The 25,616-nt window shown below is 40.5% G+C and overlaps 1 protein-coding gene across 1 annotated transcript in view; it reads left to right on the forward strand.

Annotated features, from left to right (window-relative positions):
• Positions 1–25,616, forward strand: part of LOC126336978 (ubiquitin-conjugating enzyme E2Q-like protein CG4502) — a 630,639-nt gene that overhangs the window by 368,877 nt on the left and 236,146 nt on the right. The window contains exon 3 of the mRNA XM_050001211.1: positions 10,404–10,475. The gene's annotated coding sequence lies outside the window, so the exon portion shown is untranslated. The remainder of the gene's footprint in view (positions 1–10,403; positions 10,476–25,616) is intronic.

The following is a 25,616-nucleotide window of genomic DNA, read 5'->3' on the forward strand; positions in this document are numbered from 1 at the left end:
TTGCTCTTCAACAGTGGGAAGCAAGAAAGTGCTTAAAACATCAATGTAGGCCTCTGCTGTGATAGTGCCACGCAAAACAACAAGGGGTGCAAGCCCCGTCATTGAAAAACACGACTACACCATAACACCACCTCCTCCAGTTGACGTTCACCGGGCATTAGCCATACCCACACCCTGCCAACGGATCGCCACATTCTATACCGCGATTCGTCACTCCACACAACGTTTCTTTCCACAGTTCAATCGTCCAATGTATGTGCCCCTTACACCAAGCGAGGCGTCGTTTGGCATTTACCGACGTGATGTGTGGCTTATGAGCAGCCGCTCGACCATGAAATCCAAGTTTTCTCACCTTCCACCCGTCATAGTACTTGTATCCTGATGCAGTTTGGAATTCCTGTGTGATGGTCTCGATAGATGTCTGTCTATTACACATTACGATCCTCTTCAACTGTCCGTGGTCTCTGTCAGTCAACAAACGAGGTCGGCCTCTACACTTTCGTGCTGTACGTGTCCCTTCACTTTTACACTTCCCTATCACATCGGAAACAGTGGACATAGGAATGTTTAGGAGTGTGGAAACCTCGCGTACAGACTTATGACACAAGTGCCACCCAATCGCCTGACCACGTTCGAAGCTCGTGAGTTCCTCGGAATGCCCCATTCTGCTCTCTCACGATGTGTAATGTCTACTGAGGTCGCTGATATGGAGTACCCGGCAGTAGATAGCAGCACAGTGCACCTAATATGAGAAATGTATGTTTTTGGGGGTGTCCGGATACTTTTGATCACATAGTGTAGGTAGAATCATCAATTTGTTTCAAGCTTGATTTATTTTCTGTCGATAATGTTCATTCACAAGATAAGAAAAGTCTTGTGTGATGCAGTGTAGTTATTTTGGAGGCATATTTACTCTCTTGTTTCGCCATGCATAGGTACCTTTGCAGATGTGTGTAGCAAATTTCTGAACAGTCGGCAGGTGATAAATGAATGTTGTCTCAAAAATCAACGTATGCCTGTCATTGAATGCTATTTTGTGTCGGTCGGAGCTAGAAGTCTTCCTACAGGTCGGACAGGGGACCTAAAGATGGCGTAAATATCACCGAAACTGGATGCTCAATAAAATAACGATTTGGGAATTTAGATGGCTAGAGGTGGTCTGATTTCACAAGCTGCGTTATGGTCGCAAATTGAATAGTGATCCGAAAGTAGAATAAATGTCCTTTACTTCACATCTATGCTCACATATTTTTATGTCCTTAGACTGCCGGTTTCAGTCAACAATGACCATCTTCAGATCCGTTTTATAAAAACATGTACTAATATACTGGCGTCATAGTGGCATCGTCATATGGTTATATTTAGCATTTGACGATGCCACGGGCTCCAATATGTTAGGACATGGTTTTATAAAACAGATCTGAAGATGGTCATTGCTGGCCGAAACCGGTAGTCTAAGGTCATAAAAATATATGGCCATAGATGTGACGTAACGGAAATTTAGTGTTTTGATTGGATACTCTGTACTGAGCGAGCGAGGTCCCGACGATGGACGCACAGAGACTTTATGTTATACGAGCTCGAGATGAGCAGGATTATCGATCTCCTGGAAATGTGTTGATCATATCCTACTTAGTCTCATACAACGTATGACAAGGTATGAATCTACGACAGTAATATAAGTGTGTAATCCGTGAATCCTTGTATAGAAGAGATTCGTACGCAAGCGAGTACTGAACCATGCAATGTGACAAAGCATGCGCTGACCTCCGTGTAGCCGACATGTCCATAACGGACTGTCTGTCTGTGTGTGTGTGTGTGTGTGTGTGTGTGTGTGTGTGTGTGTGTGTGTGTGTGTGTGTGTAAAGAAGAGAATGGTCTTCTAATGGCAAAACTATGCAGTCGTACAGCGAATCAACAAACAAAAAATTGACGCAGCTCGGTCCGGCCTGTGGATTTTTCCTGAAAATGTTTTCTTATCAATATGTGATTTAATTATCAATCTCTTTAATAAAATGGTTACAAAGAATATTATAACAAACGCTACGCAATAAAATTTAAGTACCACTTTTTTGATATCCTGTCATTTTCTCCCATTGTGACGCGGAAGTTCCTCCCTCGTGGTGGAAAAGCGTGGCGCCCTGTGACGTCACCCTAGGGCTCGGCGACGCTTCAAACAGCAAGTTGCGGACAAAAGCGAAAAAGAAGCCAATGCTCAGAGGTTCTTATGAGGTGTAAGGTGAATCACGCTGTCAATAATTTCACCATATTTCTGTCTAACACCAAGACGGGCGACTCACGTCATGGGAAAGTCGTCACATCTCGTGCCTGAGGAAACAGATGCTCAAAATCGAAGCGAAAAGTCGCCAGGAGCACCCCTTGTCTTACGGACTCCATTATCACACATCTCGCTTTCGAAAATGACAGTTTCCAGTGCGATGTGCAACAGGACGACGCTCTTGATACCCTTTGACACTGTTCACCCGCTTCCATTAATTTCAAGCATGTTTAAGACTCATATGAAGCATCATTCATTATTTTGTAATTTTCACACATATTCTGACAAATACTTTTATTGCTTCACTTAATATTCTAGCAGGCTCTTCACAACAACACCAGAATCAATATCTTAGCTAAATGGTTTTCCACACTACACCAATGTATAGCTTTAAACAATTCTAATTCATAACATACACCGGTACGTTGATGTCACAGGCAAAACAAATACTGCGCAACAAACACGTACAGACATGATCTATCTGTTGTGGGATCAAACATTTCTTATACATTATTATCTAGTAGTTATTAGCGATTCGTATCTGACAACATTTTGTCACACAAGAAAGTTGGATCAACGAGTGAATACACATCAAAAACTAGCTGCTGCAGGAGGCATTAAATCATTTAAACATATAAGGTGGTAGTGGTAATTGTTCTTCACAAACCACAGTTAATGTTTTGTGGACGTGTGTGCAAATAAAACCATGTGACATTCTCAGGTGTGTGGCCAAACTGACGCAGATTCCATGTCAAGGCCATTAAAAGCTCTGATTGCAAAACGTCGCAGATTCGCAACAAACAGCCTTGTCAGAGTCAGAGGTCCTGTGCAAATCCGTCATGATAATCATTTTGTAGCGTCACGTAGCTATTATGTTGTGTAAAAAACATTTTATTGACAAGTATCTTTCTGACTTTTTGGTACTGTAATTTCATAAGGGTAGTGTACACTGCTTTCGAAACTCAGCAGAGAAGAATACCTAGATTCAACGAACTACTCCCTGTTTCCATATTGTAGATTTGTGCAATATTAGTATATAGCAGCCGCCTATTTGACATTCGACAAACTTGCTTTTGTTTTCCTGAATAAATTCCATGTCCGTGAGTTATTTCAGATTTATTTAATCCTATGTGTACAGAGAGTTGGACTGATCTGAGTATGTCAGATTAACAGAATGCAAAACTGGACGTTTAAACGTCCACTGAGTACTACATGGTGGACGTACCGCGAAATGAAATGAACTCCGAAGTAGTTTTCAGGGAGACTTGGGAAGCAGCGGTGCTTATCAGCGCCATAAAATATGCAGATAGCTAAATCGGATGCTGCGATAGGCCACCATCCGCCCCCTCCCGTACTTATAGCCCTATAATGGATCTCGTGATGGAACGGCGCTTGCTTTTACGCTCGTGGAGAACGACGCTATTCAACTCAAAAGTACACTACGAGATACCGACAGTAAAGCTTCAACTGAATTTTTTGTAACATCTAAGGTTCGTTTCTGTCATTTCATTAACTCGAGTACAAAAGTGGTATTTCTAGAAGTTAAATTTCCTAATATAATGGCTGTAGTGTGGAAGACCCAAGAGAGAGAACACTCAGTAAACACTTCCACACAAATACGCAGTGTTTTCTACAAGACTTCAGCTTTTATTCGAATAGGAGAGCGCCAACGTGCTTACTGATGGCTGTAAAAGTTCACGACTCTGTGACGAATCTAGACGAGAAGAGCAGAATGACCGTTTCTCTAGCGAACAATGTATGTTAAAGTAAATGGACTGCTACCGCATGAAACATGCAGAAAAACGTTGTCAAGACATTTTCGCAGCTACTACTGGAAATCAGATAATGCAAGAATATTTTTGAAAAACGTTTGAATACTGTAATTAAGGCTGAAACAGGTCAGTTACTATATCTCAACGCAAGAATCTGCTACGCGTGGAAAGTGGTGACAGGTCAACCAACAATAAAAATCTACAACAGTGTAATCCTTGTACGGGGTGAGTCAGTGCTGATGTTACAGTTTTTCAGGCACGGTGGATAAGGGTAAACGTATCAATTTGCGGTAAGGGACCCTGGTCCGGAACCGACCGATTCGAAAGTTATAAGCAAAAACCGTTTTAATATCTCCGGCTGCTTCGTTACTAAGAAAAAAAAAAGGTTCAAATGGCTCTGAGCACTATGGAACTTAACATCTATGGTCATCAGTCCCCTAGAACTTACAACTAATTAAACCTAACTAACCTAGTGACAGCTCACAACACTCAGCCATCACGAGGCAGAGAAAATCCCTGACCTCCCCGGGAATCGAACCCGGGAACCCGAGCGTGGGAAGCGAAATCGCTACCGCACGACCACGAGATGCGGGCTCGTTGCTAACATTGCAGGGTTGTGTTGCGTACCGTGTACAAAGAAGAAAAAATATACAGGGTGAATCGTCTAAAACTTGCACCGCTTATATTGCGGAAATGGAAAGTTCTATTGATGTGCGGTTTTGACAGAAAAGATTGGTAGTTAGGTCTCTTATTGTTACCCAATAAATAGATTATAATAATACTTACAAAGTGTATTCTTTTAAATGGGACAATGAATATTGAAATTAACAAATTACAGTGGAGTAAATTAGAACGTCAGTGTGACAGCACACACCAGAGAACAATACTAGCGCATACATTAGTTACGAGGACGAGTAAAGAGATAATCGACCATCACAGGTTGTGTTCAAACTGTCCACCGGCAGCGGCAATACACGCTTCCAGTCTGGTATGGAACGAATGCTGCGCACGTGATAGTATTTCAGCGGAAATATTAGAGCAGGCCGCAGTAATACGTCGTTGCGTATCATCGGTTGTAGTTGGTGTGTCTTCCAGCTTTCCGCACAGAAAAAAATCCGTGGCAGTTTATCTGTTAGCAGGCTGCACGTTCAGTGATCCGTCTATAAAAAAACGGACCTATGAGCTGATGATTAAGTATCCCAGACCACACTTTTACACTCCAAGGACGCTGACGTTCCAGCTGACAAAGCCAAAGGGGATTGTCAACAGGCCAATAGTGCATGTTTCAGCGGTTTACCTGGTCATGACTGGTAAATGTGGCTTCACCACTAAACAAGTGGAGTACCCTGTCGTAATGCCCTTGTACAAAAATTAACACAATTCTCACAATCGTTTCCATGCACCTCTTGATGGATAGAGATGTTATACGGATGGAACCTATGTTCATGGAGATGCATAGGACACTTGTCTGACACATGCCACATCCTCATGAGATTCCGCGGGAGTTAACGTGTGGAACAACTGGAACAGTAGCAAGAACATTAATTCCCCTTCTTCTACCGTCACTTTTCTCCTCATGTTACATCGTCTGGGTGTTACACTACCACTTTCACGTAACTGGTTTCAGAAATTGATAAATAACTGCCGAGATGGTTGACGTCTATAGGGATATCTTGCCGCACACACCGTACAAGAACGAACTGCATTCTTCCTACACTCTCCTTACACCAATAGCGCCTCGGCTTTTTCTGCATAGGTAAATCTGTAGTACACTCACGACCTACTGCTTGAACTGCCACACTCAATGAACACGTAAGTGCACTGTAAGCAAACATAGCATCATACCTAGCAACTACGCAGGTTGAATGGCACAAACATGCGTCGGCATGGAAACTTTTCAAAATACGATTTCTCGTAAACGACTCGCACTGGAATCTTGCAACGTACATCACTGACATTATAATGTACCCAACTTTAAGATTTTTTTGTATTTCAATAGGCATTATTCCATTTAAAGAGTGTATGTTTGCACAAAAAATACTTTCTAAGTATTATTACAATCTCTTTATTTGATAACAGTACGAGCCGCTGACTACCAATCCATTCGGTGAATACGGCACATCAATAGCACTTTCCATTTCCACAATATTTGCAGTGCAAGTTTTAGGTAATTCACTCTATTAACATTAACATTAACATACTAACATTAATCTTTCAGTTTGTGATCCGTACAGAGGTCTTCATGAAAAAACAACCCCAGGTCCTCTCGAACATTACATAAATATCAATACCTTTGCTCAGAGGCAAATGTCTGCTTCACCGTGCGAGTACACGGTGCTACATAACATGCTGTAAAGAATTTTTACAGGTCCAAAGAATGAGTGAGAGCTTAGATAATGATCAAGGTTACTACGAATAAGAAATGAGAACACTGCAATAGTAAATTTCTTTACCTTGGAGTTGCTATTTCTTTTCAAAATAACGGACTACATCAGCCTGTGCCTTTTGTTGTGCTAATATATTACTATATTCAGTGTGACAATAACATTAAGTGAGCGACTCGAGCAAAAGTAATTGCGTTCAATTCGCTCAATGGCTGACGAGAGAAGTAGTGCAGAGGTACAACAAAAAGAAAGTCGCCTAAAGCTCTCTCTGCTAATAACTAGAGATCTCAGTACAAATATCAGCTGTACTTAATGAAAACGCTGTAGTAGGTAAGTTTCAGAGGACCAAACTGAGAAAAAAAAAACAGTAATCATGGGCCCTAAAATGCATGACTTAGGAGTTACGACCACCTGTTCATCTTCGCTACTGTGAAACACATTACTTCTATTGAACAAGTTCTCTTAGCTCTTTATGCATTATAGAGCCAATGATTACTACACTTTTTACCTCGTTTGGTCACTGAAAGTCGTCTATCTTACAGTCTAGCAACAAAAGAACCAGGTTCCCTTACTGATGTAAATCGATACATTTACCGTTCTCGATCCGTGAAAGTTTGTAACATCGTCACGGAATCACCCTGCATAAAGGTAAAACACATCCATGTAGGTCAGCAGAAGACCCCCCCCCTTCCTTCCGCGTAACCCAGTGCTTTAGCAATTGTACTTCATCAGAATGAAGTACAGAACATCAGTATTGATAATTTTCTAACAAATTATTGTTTGGGACTTGTACACGGAGAACTGAATTATTAAGATAGAAGATGATATGTTGAAAAGAATAAAAAACTTCGAAAAGTTTAAATGTAAAATAAAAATTCTGTATCTGGTAACTAGGTCAATTCTTCACACTGAAGCCAGCGAAGAAATTAACCCGGAAACGGCTAGTTTTTGGAGCCATATTTACATCTATTATCGAATACTTTCCCACGTGTATGTTTTACGCTGTTAATTATGATATTCTCTGTATTCACATCGTAGCAACATACGAGATCCTCGAAAGCATAAACAACATTCTAAAGAGCCTATTACGCTGAACAGTTACGCTGAACAGTAACACTTTTATGTCCATAAAAAGTAATATTAGATGTGGTTCATTAGCAAAAATAAAAAGTAACTAAAATTTTATATAATTAGTAACTATTTAACCAAATGTGACACAATGGCGATTAAGGTGACAGAGTAGAGAAGTCCGTGAGCCGCGTCACCTGTAATACCTATCTTTTTCGGCAACATTTTATTTCACCGTTAAAAGGCAGTAACATGGAAACCTAATCAAAAGCGAGTTTAATTTATGAAACGTGACAGCTACATAAAAAGAAATCCAGCTGTGCTGGAAAATCAATACGTGCCATCATTGTAATACATGAAGCTTCCTGGCAGATTAAAACTGTGTGCCCGACCGAGACTCGAACCCGGGACCTTTGCCTTTCGCGGGCAGATGTTCGAATTTCTCCTGTGTTATAATTTTTGACTTGATGAACGGTTGGAAACTGTATTTATTTGCAGCTGGCGGATCTGTCAGAACTTGTACCTATGTTTGCCACAGTGGGGTACAAAGCGGCTGCAGTTACAGAATTTGGCACGGAAGGCTATTCCAGCGACATAAAATTGTTGGGTTTGTTTCCGCATCGAAATCCAAGCATAAATTAATTGCACAACTATTGCATATCAGGTTTGTAGAATTAAACTATTTTTTTCTGTTTATATCGATATAATTGTCATTTAGGGCTTTGTTGAGCAGCGAATTTTGTTAAAATATGACTACATAATATTTGTAAAGAAAGCTGCGAATTGCAACGTATATTCTTGACTACTGAATCCCAATGTTCTCATGTCTGTGTTTTAATCTGACCTCTACGACCGAAGCAAACGTTTATGGAGCATGCTAATACTGTGCTTAATTTTACCTGTATCATAGTGGCGAACCCTGTGTGCGTCACTCCCATCACAGTGATATCACTGTAAATTTTTGACGTGATATTCGTGAGAAGATAATCGTGTTACACAAGAAGCCGTTAATTGTATTCGTTTTTGAGTTACGAAATTATTATCAAGCACAGTTTTTCGGCACCAATTGATAATGTACAGAGCTAGTAGCGATTGCACTGGCTTTGTCAGTTATAAACATTAAACACTTCGGCTAACATTGAAGTGCTCGTAAGTACTTTCCACTGTTCAACCATGTAACTCGCAGCTTTTTTGCACCCATAATATGATTCTTAAAATCGTTAATTTTTGTCAGTTCTGCGGACATACTCCCGACCGTGACCACAGACCATTCTCTGTTGTCTCTCGGATCTACGTATCTCCCTCTTCACAGAGCGAGGTGACGCAGTGGCTAGCACACTGGACTCGCATTCGGGAGGACGATGGTTCAATCCTGCGTCCGGCCATCCTGATTTAGGTTTTCCGTGATTTCCCTAAATCGCTCCAGGCAAATTTCCGGATTGTTCCTTTGAAAGGGGACGGCCGACTTCCTTCCCTAATCCGATAAGACCGATGACATCGCTGTCTGGTCTCCACCCCCAAACAACCCAACCCAACCCTCTCCCTCTTCAGTTCCTCTGTTACCGAAACCACCCTTCGACTGCCACTCTGGCATTCCTTTGATACGGTGTGTCCACCTGACTGCCAAGCTGTCATCACGCGAACACCACGCAATTATTCACAGTTGCAAAACCCATATTTCTTCTATGACAGCCTGATGAACTGTGGATGAAGCCCGACCAACAGGAATTACATGCTTTGAGCGAAAACAATAGTGCATTGAGAATGGCTAGCTTCTAGTCGTAATCTAGATCTGCACAATAAAATTTAAAAAGGACGACTGATCACTGCAATCTATGATTTACAAGCCAATATAACAGTCGCTGAGTGCAACAGCTTTCTGAATGGAAGGCAACCGGATGAACACAATACGTTTTCGAACTATTCCTTTCCTAGTAGTACTTTTGCAACCAAAGAGTTAAATCAAACGGCCTCTGAGTCCAGGCTCAAATTCAGATTTAATATGTCTATTAAGATTATTAAAATGTGTGTTAATAAATACGAGAGGTGCCATCTGATGTGTCTAAAGATATGGTCACCATATGTCGGATTTTATTTATGATTCAACGAACAGTTAGGACTTGTATTTATTATTTCAACAATAAATTATTTTGATTATCAGCGCTCGGGATGTAGAAACTTTACGGTAATGTTTTCACTATGAGGGAGACTCAATAGTCAGTGGATGAACTAACAATTTTTAAGCACACTTCAGGCAGGACTTTGCTGATAGTACCGCGATAGTGGTTCAAAATGGTTCAAATGGCTCTGAGCACTATGGGACTTAACATCTGAGGTATCAATCCCCTAGAACTTAGAACTACTTAAACCTAACTAACCTAAGGACGTCACACACGTCCATGCCCGAGGCAGGATTCGAACCTGCGACCGTAGCGGTCGGCCGGTTCCAGATTGAAGCGCCTAGAACCGCTCGGCCACACCGGCCGCCACCGAGACAGTGTCTAGTTCACGCTCACAGTTTACATTTGTGAATAATACCTGCGATATTTGTTGAAGTAAGCAGTTCCTTTATTACAACCGTGTCAGCTACAATTATCTGTCGTAGCTTGTCCCATTATCACCCTAGCATTCACTTATTACGCATTTCCAGGATATGATGCAGTCATTTTGTGTAGTGAACTACGGGTATATACGAACACCCTCCAACACAACGAAGCGCTAAAAATCGTTTGTATTGTTAAAGTTTAGTTAAATCGGCGATATCCGAGCCGCATTTTTAATACATTTTACCACATTCACAACAGCAGTGACGCCGTCCCCCTCTTCTTCTATATACTTCACTTTTTTGTGGCAAATTTCGAGAAAGAGAGCTCTGATGTTGACCATCCTCTGTGTGTGCAGGTGTCATGAGGTCGAGCTGAGCCGCTGGCAGGTGGACGGGTTCCGCTACACTGCTACTGTGCTGACAGATCGGTAAGTGCCCGGAGCATGATTTATGCAGTATATGTTGAAAGGTTACTATAATGTTTGCATTGTGATTAATCAAATTTATGTCTGCTAAATAAAATATCCAATGTGCAACTGAGTAGTTCAACGAAGCTGGATTATACTAAGTAATGATTCGTACAATGCACAAATAAGGACACATCACCGACGGTAAATTATAAGCATATTAATTCAACATTTGAACAGAGGTGACTTGAAAAAATGTGCTTCCTGCGATCACTGGACGCACTGCTCGTCGAGTTCCCTTATGAAACTGAAAATCGCAGTTGATGAAAAGAAATTAGGTACTAGTGCAAGAGATCAAGAGAGGAAAGGACAGTTACATAGTCAGATTGATAGTACCGCCTGTTGTAGGCGGTGCAACAGATGGTAAGTGCGGAAAATGAGAATAAATTTGCAGGAAAAGTTATTCATTATTGAAAGGGATCTGTTTTAGCTTCCTGTATTTACTCATTTTATTTACATATTTTATTTATTTATTTATTTGTTGAGTCATAAATCATCTGACTAGTTCGATTTGGCTCTCCACCAAGACCAACTGTTTGTTGGATGAATTGTTATCTCTGTCTTTCCCTGCAGTTTTTATCCATTACAGTTCCATCGAGTACCATGGCCGATATTTTCCTTATTTCTTATCGCATGTACTATCATCCTGTTCCTTCGTCTTTTCAGTGTTTTCCGTACGTTCCTTTATTCGCCGATTCTGCGGAGAAACATCTCATTCCTTTTCAGTCTGATAATTTTCAACATTTTTGTGTAGCACCGCATCTCAAACGCTTCGATTCTCTTCTATTCCGGCTATCCCTTTTCCATGATTCACTATTATACAATGCTGCGCTCCAAACGCACATGCTCAAAAAGTTCTTCTTCAAACACAGGCCTAAGTTTACTATCAGTAAACTTCTCTAGCACAGGAATGCCCTGTTTGCCTGGATAGTCTGCTTTTTACGTTCCCCTTGATTTGTCTGTCATGGGTTATTTTGCTTCCAAGGTAGCAGAATTCCTTAACTTCCTCTTCTTCATGACCACAAATATTGATGTTAAGCTTCTACCTATTCTCATTTCTGCTGCTTTCCTTTAATTTTGTCTTTAGCGCTTTACTTGCAAACTAAATTCTGTACTCATTACGTTGTCCATTCTATTCAACAGATCCGATAAATCACTTCAACTTCATTGGAGATTACAACGTCACCGGCAAATCTTATCGCTGACATCCTTTCACTGCGAATTTTAGTCACACTCATCAACTTCTCTTTTATTTCCGCCAATGTTTCTTAGATGTATCGATTAAGAAGTCGGGGCGAAAGACTGTATCCCTATATTGCACCTTTTTTCGTCTTTAACATTTTGTAAACAAGACTGTCATATAAGATAACTAGCTAATTTATAATATACTAAATCCATCAAGAGAATGAGAAAGTCCACTAGTAGTGGAAGTAACAGTGCACATTATTCAAGCAAGAGGATCAAGAAAATAATTGTAACGGCTGTTTATATACATATGGGCTTCAGGCCCACGGAGAAAGGCAATTATCCCGTATTTTCATAACACCAAGATAATGCTCAACAGAAAGATATAACAATTGACTTACTTTCAGCTGAGAGGGGCTACATAAGTATGACGGGCTAACGGATGACAAAGACTGTGAGAATTCTGTCGCCCACTTGGGTCCGAAACTCAAAAAATTTGCAAAACACTGAGTTCCGATTCACACGATCCGTCCATAAAATGAATCAGTTGACTATATATGATAGAAGCATTGCAAGCAGAATGAAGTGAACGTAGATAATTATGAAAGCAGTACCTCCTCTATACCCAATAGCATCGTGTGATCTCTCCAATTAAAGTTTTGTTGTGCAACTTCCCTTCTCCCCCCCCCCCCCCTTTTCCAAGAAATACTATCAGTTTCGCTAAATGCTGACTAAAAATGCACCCTTTCAAACTTTCCCTGCCAAAGCAATGACTCGTTGTCCCTTCAGAGAACTCAGTGGTATATTACTGTCAGCCTGCTGTGTGTCAGTCCAAAGAATGTCACGCAAAGTTTTCAGCTGATTGAAACAGGCACACATCTTTGGACATGTTATCACCTATATCAAATTACGCTAAGCAGTTAAAGGAGACGAAATAGCAACCAAGTTTCAGTTTCATTTGAGATCGTCATCGCTCCTTCCTTTTCTTTCCTACTGCTCACAAAGTCCTTGTTAGTGTTGTTAAATCCTAATTCGCCTTCTGTATTAAATTCAGCATAACAGTCACACAAAACCAGTAAACAAATCCTTTAATTTTTGCTATAACCTACTGCATATTAACCGCTCTCCAGAAACATGCACCAGCTAAAAATCTGCTAAACTCCAGGTAATAATGGTATTCGAATAAAAACAACTGCGTCGTACAACTCACACAAGATGATGTATTCTTACATTTTAGTCCTGGCAAAATTTGAATCATTTATGCATTTTTGGTGAAGAAATGGCTTGTTTTCTATACTGCAAGTACATATTTGTTTTTACATAAAAGTAGGCTCACTGTCCAACCAGGAATATAACTTTTGTTTCTTCAGTTTTCCCGATCGACTGGCAACAAATATGAAATTCGATAGAGCTGCCCCATCGACTGAAACAGCAAAACAGTAGAAAAGTGCAGACACGTCACTGAAGTGAATCTAGACTCACCCCGTACCCCACCTTTCCCCACTTATCACCGAGACCGTTATATCACATGAATATGCTGTCCGTTTCACTCAAGAAATCTTACTTTCCCCTTTGAGTTATTCTACTGTGAACCTTTGCAACAACAATAGTTTAAAGTAACGCCACACCTCCTTGCTTCCCCTCGCCCCAGCCACCATCTCTAAAAAGCTCTATAAAAGGTAGTTGAATGTGTTATCTATCTCTTTCTTGCTATCCGTGTACTCATTTTTCTGTCGATAACTATAACTATTATTGAGGAAGAAACATAATAAATGCAGGCTATAATGTAGTTGGTTGCCATAGCAGTCGACAGATTTCATTTGAGGTTAGTCACAGTGTACCACAAGCAGCACACAGTGGTGTATTAGTAGAGGCGTGCGTCTATGTATCAGAGATGGAAATATGCCAGTTTCCTTTAACTTACGAGATAAAAGGTCAAATTATATCATGTAGATAAATATGGAACAAAATCCGTAGCATAGATGTCACAGTAATCGCACTTATTAACTTTCTGGGTTGGTCCAGCACGGTTAATTTTAATCTTAGAGACTATGTGTTTATTGTAATGGATAAATGCGAAATGTAAGAAAGGAAAGACAGCGACTCAGAGTGAAGCAGCTAGGTAACACGAAGAATCTGCTAGATTACTGGGAATCCATATTCTGTAAATGCTATTGACCAAGCAATGTGGCGCAGTGGTGGAAAACTAGAATCGTATTCAGTAGAGCCGCAGACACCCAGATTTAGTTTTTTTCCGGGATTTCCCTAATTCGCTTAAACTACACGATCGTATGGTACCTTTGAAAACCCCACAGCCTTGACTAAGCAAAGCATGTGATCAGTCACCAAAGATCTCGCCGTCGACAGGAAGTGAAACCCACAATTTTTTCTCTTTTCTGTAGACACTTACTGTAGCAGGAAACAGTTTAAAAATCATTAGTTATTTCCCTAATATGGATCATCTGTCACTAATTCTTTAATGGTTTTGTTTTCTCACTATTAACCCCACAAACTGCATCGTAGCTTTCAATCCATTCTCGTTAGCCGTTATGAAGGATGCATTTCTTCTGTATGCTTCTACATTTACATCTATACAGAGCAAGGCACCTTAAGGTATGTAGCGGAGAGTACTTGATATGCTACTGGTACTGCCGCCCCCCTGTTCGAATCCTGTATGGTGTGTGGTAAAAACGATCGTTAAAGTCGTGTATGGTGTGTGGTAAAAACGATCGTCACTAAAAATCCGTGAAACTTTCTGATTTTATATTCGTGACCTTTCAGTGAGGTATTGTAGTATCACATTTTATAATGGAAATGACTGTGTCAGATACTGTCATGTGTGTAGAAACCAAAGACATTATCAGTGCAATATCGTTGATTTTTATTATCTCTATTGTTGAATGTCATATTAAAGACTCCGATTTTGGTTTTTCTCTGATAAAGACTTATATTTGTGAATATTACGTGTCACAACTCTATAGTAAGAGTAATAGTTGTATCCAAGGAAGAAATAAACTAAGTAGGTGAGACTCTAATGTAAATATTACTCTTTCTAGTCATTCTAATCAGCACAGAAATTTCAGCTACTCTATGTCGATGTGGAGTTAGGGAGACGCTGGGGAGATTGGCGTACAAACCTACAAATAAACAAGGCGACTTTCAACGGACTCAAGAACACGCAACAAGAAATCTGCCACAGCTTTTTACCAACATATTACCACACGACAAAATAGACACACAAGGCGAGTTTACTTTGAATGGACATTTCAGTACTCCATTTGAAATCCAAGACTACATGCTAATCTTGTCTGTAAAACCATGAAATACAGTAAAAATAACAATGTAATATATTGGTTGACTCTTCTAGCAATGTACTCTCATTGAATTTTAACAGCAAACTACACTGTAGTGAACAGTATCTATTGTGGCGTCTGCTATTTTAGTTACATGAGCGCCTCCAAGCGCTTTCACGCTTTCTAAAAACGCGCTACTGTTCCTTGGATGTTCTCAATTTCCTCTATCAGTCCTTTTAGGTACAACTTCCAAACTGACGAACAATTGTGATGCGTTGGAAGAAGAAACGTTTTCTGAAAGTTTCTTCAAAGTCAGTACCGCCATTAGACTGTTTTTTTTTATTTTCAGCGTTACATTTACACGATCATGATTTCGGCTTTAAGTTGCCATTATCAAGTATTTTAATGTTATTCAGTGCCTAAGATGGCATACTGTCGTATTTATACTATTAGACACATTGTCTATGCTACAGACAATGTGTTTATACTACAGACAACGTGTCTAATAGTAAATTTTAAATACGACAGTACACCATCTTAGGCACTGTACAACATTGAAACACTTGATAATGGCAACTTAAAGCCGAAATCATGATCGTGTAAACGTAACAATCCAAAAAAAAGAAATATGACTGTGACCCCACATTTTGAAAAAAATATTTTCTGAAAGTATTTCGCGTAACAACCTCAAAGACAAAATAAAAGAAATTTGGGCACTTACGTAAGCTTATAGACCAAAGTTTTTCCCTCGCTTCATTTGCGAGTGGAACAGGAAAGTGAATGATACGGTTTTGAAGGCCAAACACTATATGGTGCCTTACGGGTGGAGTACGTATGGAGAATATATGTATCTACATAAAGAACAGTGCTATACGTGGAGAGGCGCTGAATGAAACGTGTTTGGCTGTTTAGGGGACAATGATGGAAGCCGTCAATGACTACTGTAACGTAAAACTGTCGAAAGACTCTTCACAAAACCCATAGGAAAGAGCTGTTAGTTGCACTAATCTTAGTGTCCAGTCAGTCACGGAAGTGACAGGAACTGAAACTGAGAGTAGCAAAGCAAAGGCAGAAAAGCGTAATTCTTTTTTCAAATGCACCGTTACAAAGAAAACCCCACGAGTATTGCCCCAATGTAATTCTCGTGTCACATAAATAATGAGTGAAATAGATATAAGTGTCAGTGGCATTGAGAAGCAGCTGAAATCGTTAAACTGAACGAACTCCCAGGGCCCAATGGAATCCATATCAGATTCTATACCCAATCTGCGAATGAGTTACTCCCTCTGTTAACTGTAATCTACCAGAGACCGCTCGAACAGAGGACCGTGGTCGGTAGCTGGAATGAAACCACACGTCACTTTCGTTTAAAACAAGGGCAGCAGAAGTGATCCACAAAACAATCGTCAATAGCCTGGAACGATGATCTGAGTCCAAACGTAATGAAGTATCTCAAACAGAATGAGGTCCTCCGTGCCAGCCAGCATGGATTTATAAGACATGAATCATGTGAAATCCAGCTCACACTTTTCTCACATGACGCATTGAAAGCCATGAATCAAGACAGTCAGGCAGATGTAGTATTTCTCGCTTTCTGAAAATAATTTGATTCAGTATCACACTTACGCTTGTTATCAAAAGTACGATTGTATGGGGTATCAAAGAGAAATTTGTGACTGGCCTGAGAATTTTTTGGTAAGGAGCATGCAGTAAGTTAGCCCCGATGGAGACTCATTAACAGATGTAGAAGTAACTTCACGTGTGCCTCAAGAAAGTGTTTTGGGTCCTTTGAAGTTTTATATTAATGACGTTGTAGACAATATTAATACTAACCTCAGAAATTTCATAGAGGGTACAATTATCTGTAATGAAGTGCAGTCTGAAAGAAGCTGCAAAAATATTCAGTTAGATCTTGATAAGATTCCAAAGTAGTGCAAAGATTAACAGCTTGATTTAAACGTTCATTAGAGTAACTTCGTGCACTTTACAATGAGGAAAAACGTAGTACCCTCTGATATACATCAGCGAGCCACAGTTGGAATCGTAAACTTTCAGATACCTGTGTGTAACACTTAGCAGGGACCTGAAGTGGAACGATCACACAGGGTCAGTTATGGGTAAAGCAGGTAGCACACTTCGGTTTATTGGTAGAAATTGGACAAAGGCAATGTCTGCAAAAGAGATTGCTTACAAATCACTCGTCCGACTCTTCCTTAAATATTGCTCAAGATTGTGTGATCCATAAGGACTAACAGGGGATATTGAAAGTACACGAAGAACGGCAGCACGAATTGTCACGTATTTGTTAGACCCTCAGGAGAGTGTTGCAGAGATGTTGAAAGAAGACGGACGTAAACTATTCCGAAAAATCTACTTATAAAGTTTCACTGCTGACTTTAAATAATAAATCTAGACTATACTACGGATTCCTGCATATCACAACAGTTAAACGGCAATCTTCCCGCGCTCCATATGTGAATCGAAGAGGAAAAGCCCTAATAACTGGTACGATAGGACTTACTCTCTGCATTCCATTTCACTGTGGTTTGCAGAGTGTGGATGTAGTGTAAACGTAGATACATATCTTCCCTACGAAAGTGGATTTCAACTGGAGGCAAATTTTTCTTCCTTTACGACGAACATCGGTTGTCAATTAGTGAAATACAATATGGTTCTTTAGTACTATATTTAGTATGTGTTAATTCATGGACGTGTGAATGCATTTATTCAATGTTTCCGTGAGCTCTAATTTGGTTGCTCTGAAGTGTCCATCGTTCTTCAGAAGGAAATACTGGTGCTGAGTGGTACAAATGTACAGAACGCAGATCTCTCCTGAATTACTGCAGTCTTCCTAATCAAATGAGTCTGGCTACTTTTTTAAGAGTTCTCTCGGAATCACTGGCGAGAATCTGGGTGCAAAGCTAATTTAAAACGTAACTACTCTAACAAAATTCACTCGCTGTGAATAATATGCTAGACTGAGCAACGTAATTGCTGCGCCGCTCTGAAAGGGAATACTTTAATTGTGCAATTCTGCCGAGTATTTCGGGCTACGGACTTCCATTTGCTGCGCAACATCACACAGTTCTTATTATGTTGTTATAAAGCTCCCAATAATTACTTTTTGCCACTCTCTTTCGTAGTTTATCTTTTGACCCTTAGCTGTGGATGGAAGACCTGTATCATAAAACATCAAATTTAACTCTAGTTCACGGTCTATAGATCAGAAATGTACAACAGTTACCGACTTTCACTACGAAATAGGTACCTGCGTCATGACACTCTATTTTTCGAAATAAAAAGAAATATTTCTCCTTAATTGAGCTTCATATTTATCCTCAATGCAACTTCCACGGGATTTTTACTTTTTTTTTAATTTAAATGTTGCTACTTAGTATAAACACATATCTATTGAATAAAACACGTCCATAATAATACCAAAGGAAAAATAACCAGAGATAACTTAGTACGGGATACAAAACTTAAAACTACGCAATTATCTCGGGAACTGGAAAAGAAGCGTAATAGCTAGAACAATTGTCCTGTGGCATCTGTCACAAAGCGGCGACTCAGAATTTAAGAGATGTACCAAATGACATCTAAGTTATATCCTAAACTGTAACAATTAAATTTTCTTCGTTGTGGCCGAGCGGCTCTAGGCGCTTCAGTCCGGAACGGTGCTACTGCTACGGTCGCAGGTTCGAATCCTGCCTCGGGTATAGGTGTGTGTGATGTCCTTAGGTTAGTTCGTTTTAAGTAGTTCTAAGTCTAGGGGACTGATGACCTCAGATGTTAAGTCCCATAGTGCTTAGAGCCATTTGAACCATCAATTTTCTTCGGTAACAGAAGGAGCACGAATCGTCTGTCCCCCTTTCACCATTTTTTCATAACCAACAGATGAGTCAACATTAACGTACAAATTGCCAATAGCAGTCCATTCTTCGTACCAGATTACGGTAATCTATGACTGATCACAAAACAGTCTTTAATGATGTATCGAGAGAGGCGGAGACTTCGTGTCATAGTTTTCCTTTCAGGCGACAACGGAAATGGTGCAAAAGTTGGCTTCCACTACTTCAGCAGAAAAATCAAATGTCATTTGAGAACGCAACTACAGATTCCTATGTGCGTCAAATAGCTACTTTAGTCATTTTCCTACAGTCGCATCTCACGCTATATATTTAACTACACTATTCTGGCGATCGTTACGAGCAGATATTTTGAATAACTATTTCGTCCGTAATGAACTGCATTGTTTGCGCTGCTACTTAGTCAAGTATTACGAAATGGTTTCGCATTTAGTGAGTCTGTATTGAAGTCACCTGTTTCCGCCACATGAAAATTTGCGACGGACCGGGACTCGAACCAGGATTTCCCGCTTATTGCGAGCGATCGCTCTAACCATTTCAGCTATCCTAGTGCGCCTGCAGGAGTGATCCAGACTTCCGCTTCCGCTAGCACACTTCGTGATTCCCGCAGTCTGGAGGCGTATTCGGATAGCCGAAATTTTTAAGTCGATCACTCGCGATAGGTGGCAAATCCGGAGTCGAGTCCCGAGCCGGCATAAATTTTCCAGGTGCAAATCCAAATCCGCGAAATGTGAATTCATTTCATAGTACTTACCACTGTTGTAATCATCATAGCACTGTCTGCTCCTTCATATTTGCACGCATGTCTGAACGACATTGTGATTTGAAGATACAGAAACTGTATAATCACAAATATTGTAACCATCAATGATATTACAGCAAAAATCTTGAACAAATAGCTTTGGTCATCGACACCGATTTCGTACAACCTCTACGCACTTCACTTCTGATTTCATCGTCATCAAGTGAAAAGTTACGTTCATTACAATCAAACTATGCGAAGAAAAAGTAAAAGGAATTCAGTAAGGAAGTACTTTTGCAAACAAGGCGATTATAAAATGCTTGGCATCTGCAGGTGGCATTGTACTACTCAGCAACAGCAGATAAAGAAGCACAAAAACGCTGCAATGCTTACATGAAGTCTCTGAGAAAACAGGTCTACAGATATCGTATGAGAAAACGCAATACAAAGATAGAAACAACAACGAAACCAAGCCATGTGCACAAAATACGGAAAGGTTAACAGAGTGGAAAAATTCAAATACCTCATGGAATGTATACAGATAGAAGGATTAAACAAGGCATCCAACATACAAAGAACAGAAAAGCTTCAAAAAGTGTACTGACATGGGCGCACTATAATAAAAGAAGTATTTCAAGACAGGCTGAAATCAGCCACTACCAGAAGCACTCTACGCATCAGAAACGACCAGAATCTGAGCATCAGGCATCACAAACACAGAAAAATAGAACGTAAAATCCTCAGAACAATTTTTGGAGCCGCACACAGAGATGTTATATGAATGACGATATCAATCAAAGAATTATATGAATGCCGACTAACGTTCTATGGACACATGCATAGAATGAACAACAAAAAACTCGCCTACAGGATTTTTGAGCTAGTAAAAAGTTAAATCAAAAAGACAACTTCATTCAAGAAATAGAAGAATACTTAAAGCAATAAATGAGAGAGACAGATTCAGAAACAAAATTGTGAAAACTAAATCTGAAGTAAAAGAAACGAAGGAAACAAGCAAAATTTTGGGCAGAAAAAAGGAAACAGGAACACAGCCAAAGAATGAAGAGGTTTTGTTTGGGAAGAGAAAACGAAGAGAAAAAAAGGAAAAAAATGAATAATCGTGTGACATTCAAGAAACCACCGTCCTGGAGGCAAAAATGTGTAATAATAATGATAATAATAATAATAATAATAATAATAATATATGTGTATGTATGCGCGGCACAATTTTATTTAATCATTTATTTTAATATTGTATTTCTATGTCAGTCACCACTGTAAGATGACATATGACCTCGAGAACGAATTTCTAATTCTGCAGCGTACAGTGCGCGCTGTTTTGAAATTTCCTGACGGATTAAAACTTTGTGCCGTTCCGAGATTCCCTTTGCGGGAAATTTTCTTTCCAGTCAGCTACAAAGGCAGGATTTATGATCCGCTGTTACAGTTTTGCAGCATCTCTCATCTGTGCTCCAAACTTCACAGAAGCTCCCAGGGGCACCTTAACGGGATTCGCATCCCTGGAAGAATGTTGAGAGCGCAGCGTGCTGAAGTTAAGGTTAAGGATTCGAGTCGAGTTGCACCACCCATTGTAATCTGTCGTTAAGTTTCCATATGTAAAAAATGTTTGTGCATTTATAACAGTATTGTATTGTGTGCGACTTTCGAGTTGATGATATTGTCGTGACAGACGCAAAATTCTTGCTTTGAACATCCTAAAATCGTATGTGGTGGCAGGTTTAAGAAGTCTATATACATCTTACACTGTTGTTTTCTGGGAGAAAAAGTCCTGGAGCATGTTAAGATTGTGTCACAAAACTGGTGCCGCTTTCATTTCCTCAAGATAAATCAGTTGCCAAAGATTTTCGATCGACAGTTTTGCGGTGTAATGTTGATTCCTGGTTTACAAATATAACTCATCAGTCACATAGTCTATAGGAATGTGGGCACCACTATGTTTCCAGTCCTTCCCCACCGCAACCACTAACCCAGCCTCCTGCGCCGAAGTGGAAGCGGCCACTGAGTGTAACCACCCCGGCCGTGTCGTCTTGGCACGCCACGGTCGCTGACCCAGTAACCCGCCCACCACGACACGTGTGCCCGGCGTCGCTTAACGCCCTCATTTAGTAACCTCTACGCGTCCCCACTCGTTCATTCATCTACTGCCATTTCGTAACACCAGAGCCAGCGCGTGCGGTAGCCATGTGTGTGCCTCGAGAGGGGGCAGGAATTCGTGTCCATCGTCTCTCCTCGTAATGGATCCTAGTCTGTGGTAATCTACAGTTGCAAGGACGAACGTAAACAATCATGATATCTATCTGCTTGCATAACTAGTACTTAAGGGTAGATCTGATGATAACAATAATAAATAATTCCCAGGTGTGCAGCGGATCGTCTAAGATGGTCCATAATTCGTCGTACGGGCCACCCATCTTTCTGAAAGAGTGCTGTAAGAGCAGTAGTTCTACGCGAATTAAATCCACAGGGGTGAGGGTGTGGTAACAGATCTAGAAAAAAGCTAGCGCGATGAGGCAAGGGCTGTGAAACACGTTTACTGTGTCTGCTAACGTGCTCAACGTTTGTTACTAGCATCCGGTACCCTGAATGTGAGACATATTCACAACATAGGGAGACATGAGAATAAACCTTGTAGTCTCTATTGATCATGAGCTGTTGGCTTGCCTGTATTGTTCTTGTTCCATCTCGTATGAAACAAGTGAGGCTGAATTACGAAATGAAAATGGACATCACATATAACTGGAGGAAGAAGCTTAGAAAATGGTTGTAAACCACACACGTACTGACCGAAGACATTTATCACTTGGCCGTGGAATGTGGGGGATAGATCATGGTTGCGAAAAGACCAAAAAAACGTAAAAGAAATTATATCAGCGAATTACATGAAGCTGCATCAAAGTATCGTATTTCAAAACAAGTGGTGTTTAGGCCGGAAGACCAGACAATGTCTTGCACTATCACGGAGAAATAAAGTACATGAACTATAAAGTTCGTAAAACATCCATGAACAGCCGGCACGGTAGCTCAGCGTGTTCGGCCAGAGGGTTAGCTACGCTCAGTAATAAAAAAACTGAGTGAATGGATCAACGAAGAACTTAAATGGATGTCAACGAACAATACAGAACAAAAAAAGAGAAACAAAAGCGTGCTTGGTCAGATGGGTGGCTGCTCTCTGTAATAAAAAAAAATCTGAGTGAAAGGCTAAACGATGAACTTGAAAGTGTGTCTTGTGATGTACGCTGCGACCAAACGGAACGAACTAAAACGGACAAAATGAGCAATTAAAAAAATGAAGTGTCCATATAATTTAAGTACTTGTAGTGATTTCCCAGGTGTGCAGCGGATCGTCTAAGATGGTCCATAATTCGTCGTACGGGCCCAGGAAACGATGACACACACGGATCACGAGCGAAGTTGATTAGTTTTCTGTCCAGTACGTGCCAATTTGACTTTTTATGCTAGAGAATGTTGATGCCGTCTGAAACAGGAACAGAATGCCCTATAAGAGTGTTCCGCTAGACCAACAGCAACAGCAACAGCTGAATGAGGCCACAGCGTAGCCCATGCTAAGGGAGGAAGAAACTATCAAACTGCAGTTTATTACAATATGCGGATGTGAGAGATAAAATGGACTGCTAAAGAAGTGAGAGAGCCAGATCCTAAGCAGTGTCCACACCAAAGCCTATATCCCTTCTTAGGCCAACTTCTAACAGAATCTAAATAGGTTATGTCGGTGAAGCACCCAAATACTATAGTTTACAACCAGAACCAAAAACTAGGTTTTGAACTATCATAGAATGATAGTGAGACATGAGTTACTTACTTAGCCATTCCATATTATTCCTTTTGATCCTTGCAACGATGCTGTATGTTCCTGGTGGACAAACGCAGCCGAAAAGCGCATCTTGTCAGCATTTAGTGAATGCTGAAGATTTCGCGTAACAGCATAGATTTCCTGTTCTGCCTAATGGTACCATTTCCTCGTCGGATGATTGATTATACTTCTTGATGTAGTAAATCGTTAGAGATATGCAATCTCTCTTTGAGACATAATTATTTTATTTAATATTTTGCGCTTTTAGCTTTTCTAAAATAATTTAGTCTTTTGACTGATTTGACGCTGCCCGCCACGAATTTCTTTTAGATATACAGAACCACATTTCGGTGGTTGTTCTGTTGGTTTGTGGTTTTAATACAGAATTGAAGCAGTATTTTTGTGAAGATAAGGGAACAGCGACCGAGAGGTATCCGTTATTACTCCGAATATTATTATTCAATTTGCTTTAACCGTAGCCATACATAACGCTTTCCTTAGGCTGGTGTAGAATTTTTCAGAATAAATCATCACATTGCAGTATACAGGTAACACTGCAGATACTTGACAAAGACATTAAAGTATTGGAGCTTTACGCTGAAGTAGATCAACCCAGTAATCGAATTTCTGAGAAGTTTCACCTTTTAATTGTTTTCCATTCTTTCACTTTGTTTAGAGTGGATCGACCAAACAGATGATCACTCGTCTGGAAATGAAGAAAGGAAGTATTGGTTTGAATGTTTCGTAGGCGCCGAGATCATTAGAGACTAAACACGAGCCTTTATTGGGACTTGATATCGGCCACAGCCACTTTATGGGAACCAACCGCGCAGTCACCTGAAGTGGTTTAGAGTAACCGCGGAAAACCTAAATCAAAGTTGGAAACAATTATTTAAACCTCTCTCCTGGTAAAATATTGTTCCAGTGTCTTACTGAGTACAGTCTACTACGCCAAAACAAAGAAATACGTTTCAATTACTCCAATTCAGAATGTCATCCCTCAATCTTTACGTAACGTATATATCGTGATAAGCGTGCAAAGTTACGATTTATAGCTCCCAAATCCATTTCCTAGGCCATTTATCTTGCAAAAGTCGTTTAAACAAACTCCTCCTGTTCTGTGTTTGAACTGGGAGGAAGAGAAAGTTTGCAGACACGAAAGGGGAAGGATATTCAACGGAACGCGTCACCTTTGATGTTTAAAAAAAGCTTCTCGGGCGAAGCGCTGTCCGGGTTGAAAGAGGAAGGGGGCAGCGGTCGTTATGCAACGGTAAGCGGTTTTTAGCGGAGTGCGTCACATTTCAGTGTTGTTGGTAGTAATATTTTCGTTCAAAAATGGTTCAAATGGCTCTGAGCACTATGGGACTTAACACCTATGGTCATCAGTCCCCTAGAACTTAGAACTACTTAAACCTAACTAACCTAAGGACATCCACACACATCCATGCCCGAGGCAGGCCTAGAACCGCACGGCCACACCGGCCGGCTCAATACTACAGACAACTGCTTGAAGAGATTTCACTAGCTTTGCTATCCCTGCGCTGAAATTATGTAATGTCGGAGTTAACAGCGTCATTCCACGCCGAAAAGCTTCAAAAATGAATGTAACTGTATGTCTTAATATCGATAGCGTGAAAGGCAACGTTAGAAAGTCGCTGCATAAAAACCAAACACACTCCTGCCTCCACTCTGAGAGCCTATAGAAGACGGGCATGCCATCATTTCACTACGTAGCTGCACCTAGCACTGCTAAAAACTGGCCAGATCCTTGCAAATGTTTGGCTACGCTGTGATAGCGCAATTGCTTCTGCGTGTGGTCCCGAACTGTTGCGTTATTGCCGGCCGCGGTGGTCTCGCGGTTCTATGCGCGCAGTCCGGAACCGTGCGACTGCTACGGTCGCAGGTTCGAATCCTGCCTCTGGCATGGATGTGTGTGATGTCCTTAGGTTAGTTAGCTTTACGTAGTTCTAAGTTCTAGGGGACTGATGACCACAGCAGTTGAGTCCCATAGTGCTCAGAGCCACTTAACCATTTTGTTGCGTTATTTGGCATTCTGTTTGCATTCCGATAAGTTTTGTTACATAATCATTACATAAGATGCTCACTCAACATCAACATACTTTATTAATCGATGCTTCCATACAGAAGGACCGTGACTGTAGCCCAGGAGCTAATCGTGGC

Source organism: Schistocerca gregaria, chromosome 2, assembly GCF_023897955.1.
Source record: "Schistocerca gregaria isolate iqSchGreg1 chromosome 2, iqSchGreg1.2, whole genome shotgun sequence".
Taxonomy (NCBI): Eukaryota; Metazoa; Arthropoda; class Insecta; order Orthoptera; family Acrididae; genus Schistocerca; species Schistocerca gregaria.